Raw genomic sequence first — 20399 nt, forward strand, 5'->3', positions numbered from 1 at the left:
GTTATTAATTATTAGTTTAAATATTATGCAGTTCAATGATGGTAAAGTTGTTTAAAAAGTCACTTTAACATGTCAGTGGACAGAGATTGTTAACATTAACAAAGTGTAGGTGGTTTACAAAAAATATTTACTATTCATTCCTTTTCTAAGACATGTTCAGTGCAATACAAATTTTGACAAGCACCTCTGGATATTTTACTAAGTCTAAATGCCTCTTTGGATGGTTGAAAATATGTTGTCAAAATTTTAGTTTAAGTTGTTTGCAAATATTGTTCAATAAAAAGGTTCTATATTTTGACTGCATCTGTCATGCAGTGTGATTCCTTCTCTTCATTAGTGCCATCACCTTGAAAACTATCACATTATGGGGCCACACAAACCTGTATTAATACTTGTGCGCACATTAAAATGTGTTTTTGTACAATGTAAAATTCTCATCTTAATCAGTAATTGCAGTGGAAATGTGGTTAACATCCACTCATGCATGGGGAAAAAAATACCGTCCAATATAATTTTAAAAAATACTGTGATATATAATTTTGGTCATACCACCCAGCACTATCACTCCTCCTCGCAAGCATTGTCCTCTACCTCCCAACTCTGGCACCTTGACTGGTGGTGAGGCGGCTCCTTTTATTGTGCATCCGGAAGTGCTCCTGGTATTTCTCAGCCTTCTTCTGGCTGCACTTGCAGGTGTGGTGGAAGCTATGCTACAAAGGACTCAGCTGTACCTGCAGAACCCAACAGGGCTGCTCCAAACTACAACTCCTGGAATGCCCTGGGGGACCCATGGTGCTGTGCTACCCTCTAGCGTCTCGTGGAAAATACTGTCCCAAACAGGTTCTCCCCCACAGTCCTTTCACCCAGCCACCGTCCAGGTAATGGCCCTGGCTATGCGTCACACATATTTTTAGTAGATGCCTCCCTAGATCTTGATTGCCCTGCATTCCATTTTAATGTTAATTGCAGTTCTGAGAGTAACCACCTCTGAATAAACTCATTGTTTATTGTGCATACTAGTCTATCCCAAATCATGTCATCCAGGGCAGCACCAAAATCACAAAACTCTTTTAATTTACATAGCTCAGCTACAAATTCTGAAACTGTTTGCCCAGGTCGGCACATTTAAGAATACATTTGAACCTCTGATCTATGATGTTGGATGTTGGAGAATCGTGATTATATAATTTATCCAAAAGGTCAGACAGAGAACACTCTGATGGTCTTTCAACTTGCATAAATCTCATTTGACCACATACCAGTTCATCCAAATCAGTGTCATTGGTTTCAAAGTAGAACTCCACACATTCTATATACTGCATCCAGTTGTCTGTAGCTAAATTGAATTCACTGATTTTTCCATAAGTCGCCATTTTCATCACCATTGTAATAAATTCTCCACTCTCTGAAGCTCCTAATAACTTTTATATTGTTTAACTTTTATCTGGAATTAAACACAAATATGAGGCTTTCCAACCAGAACCCTCGAGCAATGACCTTCCTTATCTGCCTTCTGTTTTTCTGTTGCCCGAGGCCCCCACCTTGTTTCTGTGATGTATGGTCCATGGCGCTGCAACAAATTTTAAATAAATAATCGCACCCTGTATAGGTGCAGTTTCCAAGCAGGTGTAAGGGTGCATAAGTGTGTTTTGCTCTGTGGTTAGCAGAGGCACTGGTCTGGACGGATTAGTGGGGTAGAGGAGAGGAAGGAACGTGTCAGAAGGAAAATAGCATTGGAGGTTAAAGGAAAAATCAAGAGAAAAAAGGTGTAGATTTGTGAGAGCAGTCTCATTCAGGATGAGCCAGCCAGCTAAAGATAAAAGGCAGCATACTCTTGGGCTTTGCAAAGAGGTGTTTCAGGGGCTAGTTCTCCAAACTGAATAACTGTGGAGTGGGTGCAAGCATGGTGGAGTCCTCCCAAGGGATTTGAGGTACAACTGTGAGTGCGTATAGGATGACAGGAAGAAGATCACCTTGGACAGTCTGGCTAGAGTGGTGTAGGCAGCTAAGAAAGAGGTCTTGTGATGAAGTTCGTGGCTGTTCTCCCCAGCTGAGCAAGCAAGGGATTTAGCCAGGCAAACAAAGGAAGTTGAGGGTGGAGTTGGACTCATTTGACTATGCATGAAGGACCCAATAAATGTATGTTTTTACCTGTACTTTTAATGGATTTATTCATTACAACCTTCATTTTATTGGTTTATTTATAGTGAATTATGCACTGCACTATTGGCACTCTTTGTCACTGTTTATTTTAGACTTGGATTTTTATAAAAGCACCTTTTCACCATCGCCTTGCTTTGTGTGAGTGTCCTATTCTGCTGGTTCATCCGGTCATGACTATCGACTGCGCCGGGTTAAAAAGGCTCCCAGAACCGAAGTAGGAGCTGGAGCCAACCCACACCGTCACAGTTTTTCATACCTTTCTTTTTGGTTTTCCCACATACAAATGCCTGCACCAAACGATATAGGTTAAACCTTACAACAGAATCTATATGGTATTTATTGTGTCGGGAAATGCTGAAATCTAACATTTTCATTCTCTTTGTCTCCTGCTTAAGACCTAAAATTATTTATCAAAAAAACACAAAAACATTCAAACAAGTGAAAGAAAGGCAAAAAATGATTTAAAATGCGCATTCAAAGTAAAAACTAAAACATTTTCTTACAAAATAGAACATTTACATTCCAAACTTTTGCTAGAATATGACAGCAGTGTGCCCTCATCAGTTCTTTTTACAATATTTTGAGGTACACTAGGAAAGAATACTTTCTCAGTAAGCGGCTCAGTTACCAGCTCATGAAATGCCCTCTTAGCCAAAGCACCATAGTATGGCAAGCCGAATTAACATTTAGAGATATCTCAAAATGGATTTTAAGATATCTGGAAATGCATTTTAGATATCTCAAATTGACTTACAGATATCTAAAAATGCATCTATTTTAAGATATCTAAAAAGCATTTTATGATATCTTAAATAGATTTCAAGATATCTTGAAATGATATGCTGTACATTTTGAAATATCTGAAATGCATTTTAAGATATCTTTAATGCAATTCGAGATATCTTGAAATACGTTCCTGTGCATTTTGAGATATCGCAAATACATTTCGAGATATCTTAAAATAACTTCCTGTAACATTTCCTATTCTTTCAATGGGACTTCCTGTCTATTTTGAGATATCTCAAAATGAATTTGAGATATCTTGAAATACACAGGAAGTTATTTTAAGATATCTTGAAATGTATTTGAGATATCTTGAAATGTGCAGGAAGTCATTTTAAGATATCTGAAAATGCATTTCAGATATCTCAAAATGAATTTGGGATATCTTAAAATGAGAAGGAAGTTATTTTGAGATATCTCGAAATATAATTTAGATATCTTAAAAAGCATTCAAGATATCTTGAAATTCATTTTTTCAGATATCTGAAATACATTTTAGATATCTAAAATTAATTTCATGATATCTTAAAATGGGTCTCTGCTCCATTTCAGATATCTAACAATGTATTTCAAGATATCTCAAATTGTATTTCAAGATATCTAAAATGCATTATAAGATATCTTTAAAAGGACACTCAATTATTTCAAGATATCTCAATAGCATTTTCAGATATCTACAATACAATTTAAGATATCTCAAATACATTTCCAGATATCTTAAAACAGCTTTCTGTCCATTTTCAGATATCTCAAATACATTTCAAGATATCTTAAAATGAATTCCTGCACATTTCAAGATATCTCAAATACATTTTAAGATATCTTATAATAAACAAGTAGTCCCATTGAAATAATAGGCAATTTTACAGGAAATGATTTTGAGATATCTTGAAATGCATTTAATATATCTTAAAATGCATGAAAGGTCAATTTAAGATATCTGAAAATTCATTTGAGATATCTTGAAATGCAGACACAATTATTTTGAGATATCTGAAACTGTATTTGAGATATCTTGAAATACATTTGAGATATCTCAAAATGTATTGCAGATATCTTAAAATGTAAAGGAAATTATTTTAAGATATCTCAAAGCGAGTTTCAGATATCTTAAAAAGTAAATTACATTTTAAGATATCCAAAATTCATTTTGAGATATCTCTAAATGTTAATTTGGCTTGCCATACCATAGTGCATACAGTGATATTCAAAAGTTTGCAGCCTGCATAATAATTTACTTTACTTTCAACAAAAGAGATAACAGTGGTATGTCTTTCATTTCCTAGGAACATCTGAGTACTGGGGTGTTTTCCATAAAAAGCTTTTTAGTAAAGCAGTACTTAGTTGTATGAAATGTAATCAAATGTGAAAAACTGGCTGTGCAAAAATTTGGGTCCCCTTGTAATTTTGCTGATTTGAATGCATGTACAGTAACTGCTCAATACTGATAACTTGCAACACCAAATTGGTTGGATTAGCAAGTTAAGCCTTGAACTTCATAGACAGGTGTGTCCAATCATGAGAAAAGGTATTTAAGGTGGTCAACTGCAAGTTGTGCTTCCCTTTGACTCTCCTCTGAAGAGTGACAGCATGGGAACCTCAAAGCAACTCTCAAAAGATCTGAAAATAAAGATTGTTCAGTATCATGGTTTAGGGGAAGGCTACTAAAAGCTATCTAAGAGATTTAAACTGTCAGTTTCAACTGTAAGGAATGTAATCAGGAAATGGAAGGCCACAGACACAGTTGCTGTTAAACCCAGGTCTGGCAGGCCAAGAAAAATACAGGAACGGCATATGCACAGGATTGTGAGAATGGTTACAGACAACCCACAGATCACCTCCAAAGACCTGCGAGAACATCTTGCTGCAGATGGTGTATCTGTACATCGTTCTACAATTCAGCGCAATTTGCACAAAGAACTGTATCTGTATGACAGGGTGATGAGAAAGAAGCCCTTTCTGCACTCACGCCACAAACAGAGTCACTTGTTGTATGCAAATGCTCATTTAGACAAGCCAAATTCATTTTAGAACAAAATGCTTTGGACTGATGAGACAAAAATTGAGTTATTTGGTCATAACAAAAAGTGCTTTGCATGGCGGAAGAAGAACACCACATTCCAAGAAAAACACCTGCTACCTATTGTCAAATTTGGTGGAGGTTCCATCATGCTGTGTGGCTAGTTCAGGGACTGGGGCCCATGTTAAAGTCGAGGGTCAGATGAATTCAACCCAATATCAACAAATTATTCAGGATAATGTTCAAGCATCAGTCACAAGGTTAAAGTTAAGCAGGGGTTGGATAGTCCAACAAGACAATGACCCAAAACACAGTTCAAAATGTACATGCAGAGGGAGAAGTACAATGTTCTGGAATGGCTGTCACTGTCCCCTGACTTGAATTTCATCGAAAATCTATGGGATGATTTAAAGCAGGCTGTCCGTGCTCTGCAGCCATCAAATTTAACTGAACTGGAGAGATTTTTTTATGGAAGAATGGTCAAAAATACCTCCATCCAGAATCCAGACACTCATCAAGACTATAGGAGGCGTCTAGAGGCTGTTATATTTACAAAAGTATTGATGTAATATCTCTGTTGGGGTGCCCAAATTTATGCACCTGTCTAATTTTGTTGTGACGCATATTGCATATTTTCTGTTAATCCAAAAAACTTAATGTCACTGCTGAAATACTACTGTTTCCATAAGGCGTGTCATATATTAAAAGGAAGTTGCTACATTGAAAGCTCAGCCAATAATAAACATAAATCCAAAGAATTAAGAGTGGTTCCCAAACTTTTTCATATGACTGTATATTTTACAAACTGTTAATTTCATGAATTAATGTAGTGATTATACATTTGGAAGTTTAATACTTGAATGTTTGTTGCTTTTTAAGGTTGCAGCTAGATTTAACTTAACTGTAGTGGTTTCTATTTTGATAAGCGGTGTGAGGGATGCAGAACAATGGAGGAAATGGAAAATGAAAACAAGAGGTTTTTTTGGGCTTTAAGGTAAACGTCAACTGTAATAAACTGCAGAGAGGACCGTCTGCTCATGTGTTTTTAACCTGTATGAAACAAATGCAACTTTATAACACAACCCTCTGTCAAAGAGGTTTTTTGTGAGCAGTGAAATAATGGAAAGTAAATATTTTATCTGTAATATGGGTCAACTCTTAAACAGCTTCCTTAACATTGTAAAAGTTAATTTAACACTGGTAATTTTGGTAAATCTTTGATTGTTGACACACGTATAGGAATTAAATTCCTCAGTGACAAACCTCAAATTCTGTGTTTGCAGAAAAGGATTTCTGTTAGAGATATTAGCTGATGGGCTGGTGCAGCATATGATGATTTCATCAGTGTTACATCAGCACCGGCATAATTGTGCAGTGTATTTATCCAGCATCATACAACATGACCAGCTTTGAACTGAATGCCTAGCTATTGTCATTACTAACATGAAAAACATGGTGTCAGAAGTTTAACCACATAGTTCCAAAGACCAGGAATGCACTGCTTTTCTTTTGAATCCCAAGCACAGACAAAGGTTGCACCACTGTGGATGAATTCAAGTAAGTAGTTTCATACCTATCCTTCACTCATCTGCAGCCATGGCTACACACATTCAACCTCCAGCAGGAATGAAAATGAGTGTCGACCTAGATGCAAATTGGGATGCATTCAAGTTAGAATTTGAAGATTATGCCAATGCTATAGAGCTTAATATAAAGGACACTGCAATTCAAGCAGCTACTTTGCGGAGCATCATTGGCACTGAGTGTAGACATGCATGTCTACAAGCACCAACTGAGTCTTTCAGCAGCAAAATAGACAAATGTAACAGCCATCCTGAATGCATTGGAGGGATACTTTAAACCTACAATGTAATCTGATGGACTATTTTGTGTGCAGTAATACTGCAGTACATTTGCTATGCATAATGCTGGCACATGAAAAAACAATAAAGTCAGTTGGCACAACAGTAGTGTGAGGTGTAGTCAGTTTTGTTGAAGCTCCATATTGTATTATTTTGCTTGTCTGTATATTCCACAAATATAGTCTTGCCTCCTTGAATTCACTGAGCATTATATGGTGCCAGAATTACTGAAATGACGAAGTTCAACTTTGGTCACTCAGAGCACAGGTCTGAATGAAGACAGTGATTCCACAGGAACAGCATTGCAACTAAGTTAGATAAAGAGCCAGGCGAGGTGCAAGTATGCACGATGCTGTATTCGTTGCGTCGAGAGGCAGAACAAATAGTGGAGATTTTCATGAATGCTGCCGATGGTGATGAGAATAATTACGATATTGTGCTTGATAAAGCGAATAGTTTTTTCATACTGAAAGTTAATGTAATACACCGATACATAAAGAAACAGGAAGAGAGTATGGAGGAATACATGCAGAGTCTGTTCAATCTCATAGACCCTTTTGCTTTTGATAGCGTGAAGAATGAAAATATTAGAGACAGGCTGGTAATCGGTATTCTGGACAAAGAGTTGTTACAGAAAATGCAGAAGATGTCTGATCTAACACTCGAAAAGACCTGCAGACTTGTGCACCAGTTTGAACAAGTTAAAGTTCAAATCTCAGAGCATAGCACAAGTGCAGTGTTATGTGAAATAATGCATGGACAGAATTGTGAGCCGTCATGCTGAGCAAAAAATACATTTAAGAAGGAAAAGGTTGAAAAACATGGAACTGCTGAGAAGCAAGCATAGAGACTGCCTAATGCATTCATGTCATTTGATAGAAAATGTAGACGCTGTGGCAGGCAACACCAATAATTTGAATATTCTACAGCAAGAAACACAGAATGCCACAAATGTGGAAAGAGAAACTGCTTTGCAGCTGTATGCTGCACTCTAGAAGTTAATGATGTAAATGCTGACAGCAATGCAGAGAGTGGCAAACAAACGTGTTTTTCTTGGGGCCATAACTAATGTGAAAGATAGCAGTAAGCTGTGGAGAGTGGAGCTAATCATTCAGGATAGAGTAATAGATTTTAAAATAGGTACAGGGTCAGATACATCACTAATATCTAAATCAATATTAACAAAACTGAACATTCAGCCACAGTTATGCAATACTGGAGCAAATGTGGAGAGTGTTTGTGGGGTAGTTTAGGACAGTTTCAGCCTACAAAGAAAAAGATTATCAATTTAATGTGCATGTGATTAAAAGACTATCAGCCATTAGGTCGTAATGCAGCTGTTGCAATAGGTCTTGTGCATCAAGTGGATGAGCTATACTGGGATCACTACAATAGCCTTGGGCTACTAAAGATAGCCCCAGTAAAGATAAAACTGCAAGAAGGAACCATAACATACTCAATTTCCACTACAAGAAGAATATCAATTACCATTTCTTCCAAAAGAAAAGCAAAAGCTGGATCGCAAGTGCAGAGTTATTGAAGAGATAAATGAACCAAAAAAGTGGTGTGTGGCAGTGGTTCCAGTGGTAAAAAATTGGATCAGTGAGAAAATGTGTGTGCAGCCTTTTTAGTTCCTCCTTTCTTCTTTCCGTGGCAGACAGTAATAGACCATATGCCCATTGCTTTTGGGAATCTCGACCACTTTGTTTACTCCTTCATGCCAAGTACACTCTCTGAGAGAGCAAAGGAAAAAATCAAAGCAATTGTAGTATAAAACAAGGCTCTTCCACAACTTTCTGGGGTGCTTCTATTCAACTTTTTTTGAAATAAGGACACGAATACCCATAAATACACCCCAATCGAGAGCCTGCAACACATGCTCTCCTAATGATTGGTTCCTACCTAACATTATGTACATACTATATAAAAATAGTATAACAATTTTTGGAAAAAATTAAAAAAAAACCCAAAGTACAAATATAACATAGAAAACCAGACCCTGTTACATGTGGACCTTATAGATCTTAAGAAGGCTGTACAACGAGAGAAGTATATCTTGCCAAAACTTGCTAATGCAACATGATTCTCATTGCTTGATGCAGCAAGCAGATTTTGGCAAATCCCTTTAGACAAAAATAGTGCCAAACTCACAACATTTTTTTTTTCCCTTTGGAAGGTTCTTTTTTTCATCTTCAATTTGGGATCACTAGTGTACCTGAGATTTTTCAAAGGGAAATGATAAAGGTTTTCAAAGATCATCCAGGTGTTGAAATATACATGAATGCCATTCTTGTCTTTGTCGACTCTGTTATGGAACACCAGAGAAAATTCAGGAGAGTTGCACAGACACTTGGGAAGGCTGGATAAAAATTCAATAAGGAAAAAGTGTCTGCTGGAGCACTATGTGGATGAGCATGGTATCAAACCTGACAGCAAGAAAAGAAAGAATTCATTTGCCAATATATCTCAACCAAAGAATGTGACAGAAGTGAGATGAATCTTAAGCAAAATACATTACCTTGGTCTCTACCTCCCCAATCTCTCAGATGTAACCCGTCCCCTAAATCAGTGTTCTTCAACCCATGGTCCGCAGACCGGTGTCGGTCCACAGAAAATTCCTGCTGGTCCGCGAAAAATTTCATCCGAATCATGTAGATGCACAGTTCTGTTCATGAGTATATAGCACATTTTTTTAGTTGACGCAGAAGCTAATTTTTATCTGAACCATGATTTATTTAAATATTTACTAGCCCCAACACAACGCCTCTCGCGGCTATTTTTCATACTTCTTTAGATCATGTTTCCAGATTTCACCGTGCATGTGAGACTTCTCTAAGGTGCTGGTCTCCAATAAATGTCGTCGACTGTGCTGTGTCAGATGCTTGTTCGGTGGATGAAGTGCGTGGCTGCTGAATGTCAGTATAGTGTCCACTCGTCTGCTGATAACACGTCATACAATTCTTACTTTATTGCTCATACGTATTGTTTTCTAATATTTTGTTGTAGTATTTTGGAAAACAGGTTATTTCTTTTGTAAAATTTTTATTTTTATTTAATTTTTAATTTGTAGGGCCTACAAAATGGAGACAAAAAAAAGTCAAACAGCAAAATCTTTTAATGTTCTTTAGTAGAAGCAAGGACAATATTCAGGAGAAAATTAGTGATGGTGCTGAAAGAATTCCAAGTACTAGTGCTTCAAGTTTAGGAGAAACACAGAAAAATAAATACGTTGATACTTCGGAATGTGAAATACAAACCAAAAAGAGAAAAGGAAACTATGGTAGGCATTATGATAAAGAGTATTTAAAGCTTGGTTTCATTGTAGTTTCAATGAACTATCGCCATGGCCTTTGTGTAGTATGTTCCGAAATTCTGTCAAATTTAGCTATGAAACCTTCCAAACTTGCTAGTCATTTGCATTCGAAGCATAGAGATTTTACTGATAAGCCACTGGACATTTTTGAAAGATTACGTGACCAGATAAAAATGCAGAAAGTCAAATGAAAATGATGACAACTAGTGACAAATCGCTGCTTCAAGCGTCTTATTTAGTTACGCTTCGAATAGCTAAATCGAAAAAAAAGTTTACTATTGGTGAGGAGTTAGTAAAGCCTTGTATCTTAGATGTCGTACGAGAAATTTTAGGTCCTCAAGCTGCTGTAAAACTAGAGGCCATACCGCTTTCGGACACCATCATTATGAGAAGAATTGTTGAGATGTTGTAGAGGGGATAAAGAAATCGAGATGTTTTGCGATTCAACTTGAAGAATCAACTGACGTGAGTAATCATGCTATCTTACTTTGCTTTGTGAGGTATAGTGAAGATGAAGACATAAGGGAAGAACTTCTTTGTTGTCTCGACTTACCTGGACGACCCACAGGTTCAGAAATATTTAATGCTCTTGATGAGTATTTTCAAGCACAGGGCTTAGACTGGAGCAAATGCGTCGGAGTGTGTACTGACAGTGCTGCGAGCATGACTGGACGTCGCTCAGGAGTAGTTGCGAAAAAAAAAGAAGTCGCGCACCCTCAAGTTTTGTCCACTCACTGTATGATCCACCGAGAGCACCTAGCTGCAAAGAAGCTTTCTACTGAACTAAACACAGTGATGAATGACGTGGTGAAGATTATTAATAAAATTCATAGTCGAGCTATGAACTCAAGGCTCTTCACGACATTATGTGAGAGAATGGACTCACACCACCAACATCTCCTTCTCCATGCAGAAGTGATGTGTTTATCGAGAGGAAGGGTTCTTTTGCGCCTTTTCGAACTGAGGGAAGAAGTAAAGCAGTATTTGCGAGAGTGAAAATCTGAACTGGAGCCTTTGTTGAATGAAGAATGGCTGGCAAAGCTTGCTTACATGGTGGACATCTTCAGTCTGCTCAATGAAGTTAATATTTCTCTGCAAGGGTCATATACAAATACTTTTACTTTAAGAAATAAAATGGATGCGTTCAAAAAGAAGCTAGCTCTTTGGAATAGTCGCTTACAAGAGAAAGATATATAAAATGTTATCACTTTTGGATTTTTTGATTGCTGCTGATGTCAACCAGAAAGTCATATTTAAAATAATAAGTCAACATTTAAGAGCATTAGCTGAAAATTTTAATAATTATTTCCCTGAAAATGAGGATCCTCGTAAAGGTAACCTCTGGATTAATAATCCATTCTTGGAAGATATAAAGTCATGTGCACTTGATACTCGTGAAAAGCTGATCAAGTTGTCTTCTGATGTCACTCTGGTGTCCAGACATAAAATGCAATCATTGTCTAATTTTTGGAAATCGCTAGAAAAAGAATATCCATCTTTGAGTTATAAAGCTCTGCGGTGGGTTGGCACCCTGCCCAGGATTGGTTCCTGCCTTATGCCCTGTGTTGGCTGGGATTGGCTCCAGCAGACCCCCGTGACCCTGTATTCGGATTCAGCGGGTTAGACAATGGATGGATGGAGTTATAAAGCTATCAAATTATTGGTCATTTTTTCGACTTCCTATTTGTGCAAAAATACTTTTTCAGCCATGTCAATAATAAAAACAAAACAGAGAAATCGAATGGATGTTAATGCAGCGCTCCATCTTAGTGACAGATAATGGTCCTCAAATTTCTGGTAAAGATTTCCAAGAATTTTCAAGAATCTATGACATTCAACATCTCACTGTAAGCCTTCACCAACCACAGGTCACTGGAGAGGCTGAAAGATCTGTACGAAGAGTCAAACACATCCTTTTCTTACTTTGTTGAGTTATAGAGCTACACCCCTCTAAATAACTGGCTTTAGTCCACACCCATCTCAACTCTTGAAAAGAACTTGCTTCCACAATGGCCGGATCTAAATTAAGATCAAATTAACGACAAAAGAATGAAAGCTAACAACAAGCAGTATTACAACCAACATTTTAATATTGCTCTTCTTCCAGAATTAAACCTAGTGATGAGGTCCTGGTGAAACTGGACAAACAACAGGATTGGGCAATACCTACAAAGGTAATCCAACAGTATACCACACTAAGATCTTACCTAATTCAGACAGAAAGAGGCATTCTTCACAGGAACAGGAGATTGTGCCTCCTGCCCCCAACCACTGTATTGCCCATTGAAGAAGAAAGGAAGTGGACTAGATAAAAACAAGCCAACCAGAAAAGGGAGATGATGCCCTTGATAAACAAAAGATACCAGTTCAGAAGACATGAAGAGGGAGAATTGTGAGAGCATCTTTGCGATACAAAGACTCTTTTAATGTATTAACTCAATCTGAAAATAATTGTCAATGTTTTAGGTAAATAGTTGCTGACCTATGCACTGTATCTGTTATGTTAAAAAAATTGGGGCATAGATAAATACTAGAGAGGATTGTCAGGTTTGTTTGAATAGATAACATATATATAGAGCTAAATATATTTTTAAGTAAATCCTTACAATCCACATCTCAAAGGAGGGTAGATGTAATGTAATGGACTATTTAATGCACAGTTACACTACAGCCCATATGCTATACATAAAGCTGGCGTATGAAAAAACAACAAAGTCAGTCAACACAGCAGAGTGTGATGTAGTCAGTTTTGTTGAAGCCTCGTATTGTATTATTTTGCTAATTAGTAAACTCAACAAATATACTGTTGCCTCCTTAAATTCATTGATCATTACATACAAAGAATGTGATTTATGAACACTACATATTTGGCAGTTGCAAACAGGAGGAAGGGGAGCTCTTTGACAGTTCCCATACATAGGTAAAAGAAAAATCTACCACCTGTGAGTATGGAGTGTTAAGAGACAAATATATACTAATAAAAGGCAAAGCCCTCACTCACTCACTCACTCACTCACTCACTCACTCACTCACTCACTCACTCACTCACTCATCACTAATTCTCCAACTTCCCGTGTAGGTAGAAGGCTGAAATTTGGCAGGCTTATTCCTTACAGCTTACTTACAAAAGTTGGGCAGGTTTCATTTTGAAATTCTACGCATAATGGTCATAACTGGAACCTATATTTCTCCATATACTGCAATGAAATGGGGGGCGGAGCTGCGTGTCACATCATCACGCCTCCCACGTAATCACGTGAACTGACTGTGAACACAGTAAGTAGAAAAGAAGGAAGAGCTCCAAAAGAGCGCTGAAGAAAAACGCCGAATACTTTATTCGGGAGATACAAGTTTAATGAGAAAACACGAGGTATAAACGAGACTTTGGATCACTTTGTAACGGAGTTAAAATTGCTGTAGCGAGAAACTTTTAATGGCCGGGTCTTAGCTAACATTAAATAAAGCCATGGACATCACAACATCACACAAGAGAGAAGCTCACGTGAACTGACTGAACGCAGTACAAGTGATCACTTCCATTAATCAAACCTGTTCAAAAAACGCATTACACAATTGACAAGGTAGGAAAAGAATATGCTCTGAGCTGAGCTCCACAGCTAACGCGGTCTTGCGAAACCAACTTCGTCACGCTGCCACCAAATACTCACAGAAAAATCCACAAGTTAATACACACGCTGTCTCTAGAGTTTCACTCAATGTATTCCTTGCATCCCCTTTATACCCTCTGATCTCCCATTTCAATTCAGATGCCTCCAATTTCCAGTAAGGCTCTGCTGCGCAATGACAAGTAATAAGTCTCAGGGACAGACCCTACAAAGGTTGCCATTGATTTCAGGCAAGATTGCTTTTCTCCTGGACAACTATACGTTGCATTCTCAAGAGTGAGCTCGCGCAGCTTCGTCATATTACAACCAGAGTGCTGAACTGACAATGTGATAAATAAAGAGAACTATAATAATCGTAATAAACGAACAATAGAACAGCGGACAACCCGTGGATTAAATAAAAAGGCAGCTTCCTTGGCAAAGCAAGGAAAAAGGATGGCTTTATATGTCATTCGTTTATAAAACTGCGGAGAAGCTGTGTAAAGGCTGCTTCACAAAAAAACCAGCGGAGCGCCTTATATGAGCAGACAGTCAGCTAAAGAAGGGAATCAATAAATATCTATAATCGTAATATTGATTGCTTTTCTCCTGGACAACTATACGTTGCATTCTCAAGAGTGAGCTCGCGCAGCTTCATCACATTACAACCGGAGTGTAGCCAGAAACTTTTAAGTGCCGGGTCTTAGCTAACATTAAATAAAGCCGTGGACATCGCAACATCACACAAGAGAGCAGCTCACGTGAACTGACTGAACGCAGTACGAGTGATCACTTCCATGCATCAAACCTGTTCAAAAAACGCATTACACAATTGACAAGGTGGTGGCTTTATATGTCGTTCGTTTATAAAACAGCGGAGAAGCTGTGTAAAGGCTGTAAAGTTCACAAAAACCCAGCAGAGCGTCTTATATGAGCAGGCAGTCAGCTAAAGAAGGGAATCAATAAATATCTATAATTTTAATAAACAAACAAAAAATAGAGTACAAGCCGCGGATTAAATAAAGGAAATGGGTACCTGAACAGTAAAGTAAGTCTCGAATAGCTACACAATAACTATAACAATCGTAATGAAAGAACAATAAAACAGTACAGAACCGCGAAGCAAGGAAAAACGACGGCTTTATATGGCGTTCGTTTATAAAGCAGAGGGGAAGCTGTGTGAAGGCAGCTACACAAAAAAACAGCAGAGCGCCACATTCTGAATGTATTCCTCGCATCACCGTTATACCCTCTGATCTCCCATTTAAATTCAAATGCCTCAAATTTCCAGTAAGGCTCTGCTTCGCGATGACAATTAATAAGTCTCAGGGACAGACCCTACAAAAGGTTGCCATTGATTTGAGGCAACATTGCTTTTCTCCTGGACAAACTATACTGTACGTTGCATTCTCAAAAGTAATCTCAGTGCACAGCTTGGTCATATTACAACCGGAGTGCTGAGTTGACAACGTGGTATACAAAGAGATCCTTAACAGATAGTTATTGGTATATTTTCCCTCAGTTTAAAAAGGTTTTCTTTTCGTCTTAATAAAAATTTAAAAGCAGTTCTTTGTCGCTGCGAAGCGCGGGGATTTTGCTATATACAATATACAGTATATATATGTAGATATATATATATGTATGTACAGTATGTATGTGTATATATATATATATATATATGTAGATCTGTACCCTGTATATATATGTATATATATATGTGTGTGTATATATGTATGTATGTGTATATATATATTGTGAACTGGGACCCGGACACAGGCAGACGGACATCGTAAGTTCACCCACAATCACTTTTATTTACAATATTTACAATATTTTAACTCCGTGTACTTCAAGTGCCTCCAGCACCGTTCCCCCAAATGTCCAGGCCTCACAGTCTCTGTGCCTTTCTCTTGGCCGCCTCCCGTCCTCTCTCCAGCTCTGTGCTCTTCCACCCGACATCCACTAATGACTGGAGGGAGGCGGCCCCTTAAATGGGAACCCGGATGGGCTCCAGCTGCTTCCGCACTCTCCTTTGGACACACCCCTGTGTGGCGGAAGTGCCGGCTGTGCACCCGGAAGCCGTCTAGCCGCTAGCGAAGACACATGGGTCCAAGCGACACTCCCCGAAAGTGCAGCATGTCCCCAGAGAGGGTCCTACTATGTCCCCAGGGTCTCCTGTTCTCTTCCCCCAGCACTTCCTAGTGTGGCGGAAGTGCTGGGCTCCAGGGTTCCTCAGGCACCTGGGCGCCGCCTGGCAGTGGCCACGGGCCCCTACAGGGTTGGGCTTCCAAGCCCTCTACCCGTGGCCCCCAATACAACCAGGACGGACGCCCCCTTGCGGTCTGGAGGAGGCACAAGCCCTCCTCTGGTTCTCCTGGGCGACCATAATAAGTATGTGTATGTGTGTATATATATGTATATTTATCTGTATGTATGTATGTATATATGTATATGTGTGTGTGTATGTATGTATGTATATGTATGTGTATATATATGTAGATGTGTATTTGTATATATATATAGATATGTGTATGTGTACATATGTGTATATGTAGATATGTTTATACTGTATGTATATATGTATATGTATATATGTTTATATGTGTGTATATATTTATATATATGACAGCAATACTCATAACAGTGACAAAACAATTACATTGACAATCATGTTACGTTATTTTTAAAATGTTTCCTTTTCTTTTTCATAACTTCTTTAACACACTACTTCTCCGCTGCGAAGCACGGGTATTTTGCTAGTTCACAATAAAATTGTGCTAGGTATATCAAATTAAACAACCCGCTGGCAATTACTATGTCAGAGATCTCACCGTGCCCATTGCAGTGGAGCAGAGATTACTGATATGAGACTTAGGTCAATGGAGCTGGACAGAATATGTCATTCATGGTTATAAGTATAGATTTGAATTTGAAATTGTGGAGGGTAGTCAGAAACCTCTACTCTCATGCTCAACATGTGAGAAGCTTTGGCTAATATATTACAATTCCATCTGCACTTCACTGACAGTAACTCATCAGTGCCCCTCACCTTCAGCAGTTTATTTAAAATGTATCCAGATGTCTTCACAGGACCAATTGACTTTCTCTTAGGCATTATACATTTCAACCTGGACAGGTCAGTACAGCCAGTTCAGTGTGCCCTAAATTGTGGTTATGTGTTGACTCAAAATGTTTGAATCACTGTGACATTCTCGCTATATTATGCCCACCCTTGAGGATGTATTTTACAAACTGCCTAAGGCTAGGCTCTTTACCTTATTGGACAAAGAGATGCCTTTCTACAGTTAAAGCTGAGGAAAGTAGCGTTGTGACTACATTTTTGACATACTGGTGCTAGAAAATGTGCCTGCAGCTTCCTTTTGGCATTAGTATTGCATCAGAAGTGTACCAACATAAGCAGCATGCGTTGTTGGCAGGGCTCAGGTGTGTGGAACTAGTTGCAGATGACATCCTCACTGTAGGCTGTATTTTAAAGTGCCTGAAGTTCACAGACACATTTTGTAATCCAGTGGCTTAAAATACAGAAAAAGAGGAAAACCTCCAGGCACTTAAATTCGCAGTTGTATAGGGCAGGTCAAACCTAAAAGAAGAGACCAACCTAACTGTGAGAGAATATTGGTCTGAAGAGCGACACAAGAGGGAGGAAGAAGAAGAGACAAAGACGTCAGGAAAAGGAATCAGAGAGACATCAGAAGATGGAGCTGGCAACGTGTGGCCATTTCCATCTGATCATCAGAAAAGCATCTCATTAACAGCTACGAGTGCTACATCACAAGATGCCTGTGACATTCATCCTTGTCAACTTTACTTTTTCATAAGCTTTTTCTAAAGACTATGCAGTATATATCCAGACTTAACTCTCTCACTATTTTCTATTATTCTTTGTTCTACTGGTATTATTCCTGTAATAAATATCATGCTGCTTTCGACTTTCTATGCTTTGTCTTAATGTCTAGAGTGATTGAAGTAATAAAGTAGATTTCTTTGAGCAACAGGTGCATTACCTCTGTGCTGCAAGGTTAATTAAGGGCTGAGGGTGTTGAGCTCCACCCAATAGTATGGAACAGTACATAAAGTAAGGTATTCTTGGCTGATAAATGGCCTATAGTCAAGGATGCTGAGTCTTTACATGTTTAACCCTACTATTACCCTAGGGTCGGTACCGACCCGTTTTCAAGTTTTAAATGCATAAAAGTACCACATACATTTTGTTTACTGCATCAAGGCTTTTTCCATTTTTCTGAAACTTCCATTTAAACAAAAAAAAAAAAAGGTAAATTATTTCTCTAATCAGAAATTCACTGCCTGTGGTCTTACCGGGTCGGCCACGACCCAGGGTACAATAAGAGATCATAAAACAATAAATACTGGCCAAACTTAAGTTACAGTATAAACACACTCTCAGCTCACTCTGGCCCCACACCCCACACAACTCTGTCAGGTAGCCGGCCTCTCCCATCCCCCGAGCTGTAGTCAGGGGCTTATCTCTTCACACCTCCCCTGAGTAAAAAAACAGAGACAGCCCAGACAAAACAGACCCAGACCAGTTCAGTTTGGTGATTGTGACTGGAGAGAAAGCATCTAATTTGCAGAGGTAAAAATGGCCAGATTCACAGCACTCCAAGCTCTGGATCATATCCTAGCTGAAGGACAAGTTACAGAGTGGCACAGCGACACTGATGAGGTGGACTCAGAGGAGGAAGACATTGTGGAGTGTCAGTCAGAAGACACAGACACAGAGTCTGAGGAGGAGATCACCTCTGAAGCAGTTTCCCTACCAGCTGAAGTACTACAGTCCAAGAATGGCAGCATCTCCTGGAGGTTAGTACCACCTGACGAGACTCGCAGGACAACTGGCAGGGCAGCTGCTGAAAATATCATCAGAATGACTCCTGGGGTCACAAGGTTTGCCATAACAAGGATAAGTGACATCAAAACAAGTTTTGAACAGTTCATGCCATCATCGCTGAAAAAAATAATACTTGACATGACAAACCTAGAAGGACAAAAAGTCTACGGAGACACATGGATTGACTTTGATGAAGAATTCCTGGATGCTTATATTGGAATTCTTCTTCTTGCTGGAGTATACCGATCCAGCAATGAGGCCACAGCCAGTCTCTGGGACACAACAACAGGCAGAAATATTTTACGGGCCACGATGTTACTGAAGAGCTTCCACATGATCTCGAGAGTCCTCAGGTTTGACAACCGAGACATGAGAGCAAGACGTGACAAGCTTGCTCCCATAAGGGATGTCTGGGAGAGATGGGTGCAGCGCCTGCCTTTGATGTTCAATCCAGGGCCAGAGGTTACCGTAGCCGAGCGTCTTGTGCCTTTCCGGGGAAGATGCCCTTTCCGGCAATACATAAGCCAGCCAAATACGGGATAAAAATCTGGGCAGCCTGTGATGCAAGAACAAGCTATGCTTGGAACATGCAAATTTACACAGGAAAACCTGAAAGTGGCATCCCTGAGAGGAACCAGGGAAGACGTGTAGTCCTCGACTTGACAACTGGACTGCGCGGACACAATATTACATGTGACAATTTTTTTACAAGTTTTGATCTTGGACAGGAACTTCTGAGGCGAAAGCTCACCATGGTGGGCACTATCAAAAAAAATAAACCTGAGCTGCCCGCTGAAATTGTGAATTTGAAGAACAGGGCACCACTGTCTTCAAAATTTGCCTTTACAGACACAACCACTATTGTGTCATATTGTCCAAAAAAAAACTGGAGTGTGATACTCATGTCCACACTCCACAAGGACACTGCTGTGTCATCAGCAAAAGAGAAAAAGCCCATCATTATTTTGGATTACAATAAAACAAAGGAGGGTGGACAACCTGGACAAGCTGACTGCCACTTATACATGCCAGCGCATGACCAGGAGATGGCCAGTGGTATTGTTCTACAATATGCTGGATGTGTCAGCCTACAACGGATTTGTGTTGTGGACCCAAATCCACCAAGGGTGGAATGCAGGGAAGAATCAAAGGCGAAGAATGTTTCTCCAAGAACTAGGGGATTCTCTTATAAAGGGACACATTGAAAAAAGGGAACGGGTCCCCCGAGACCCAGCCGCTGCAGCTGTGGTCAGAGAGCTGCAGACCACGGCAAGCACTCCGTCCACGTCAGCAGGAAGACGAAGAGCTTCAGCACCAGCATCCTTCCCTTTAGCCAGCCCTGCCACAGCCACAGACCCAGACCCAGAGAGGCTGCCGGATTCCAAAAGAAAGCGCTGTCAGGTCTGCCCAAGCAGCAAGGACAGAAAAACCAATTCCATGTGTGCCAAATGCAAGAAATATATTTGCAAAGAGCACACTAAAAATGTCACTTACTGTCCTACTTGCACATAGTGTAAACATACAGTAGCAATCCTGCTCCTGGAGAGCTACCACCCTACCACCGTACTACTAATTCTATTGGTTTGATTGTTTGTTTGATCTACATTTTGTAATTTATTTTGTATTTTATTTTGTCTTACTTGTTTGGCTTTGTCTTTGTGATTGAATTAAAGTTCAACTTTTGGAAAAAAAATACTTTTTTTGCCTTCTTCTTGAAGTAAATATATATGGGTCAAAACCGACCCTAACACCACAGATGTTACTAATATTAATAATATTGATA

At 39.1% G+C, this 20399-nt stretch overlaps 1 pseudogene; it reads left to right on the forward strand.

The window, feature by feature from the left end:
* The first annotated feature begins 18625 nt into the window (after window positions 1-18625).
* LOC120532178 lies at window positions 18626-20131 on the forward strand (annotated as a pseudogene).
* The last annotated feature ends 268 nt before the right edge of the window (window positions 20132-20399 follow it).

The sequence above is a fragment of the Polypterus senegalus genome, chromosome 7 (assembly GCF_016835505.1).
Source record: "Polypterus senegalus isolate Bchr_013 chromosome 7, ASM1683550v1, whole genome shotgun sequence".
NCBI classification, from domain to species: domain Eukaryota; kingdom Metazoa; phylum Chordata; class Cladistia; order Polypteriformes; family Polypteridae; genus Polypterus; species Polypterus senegalus.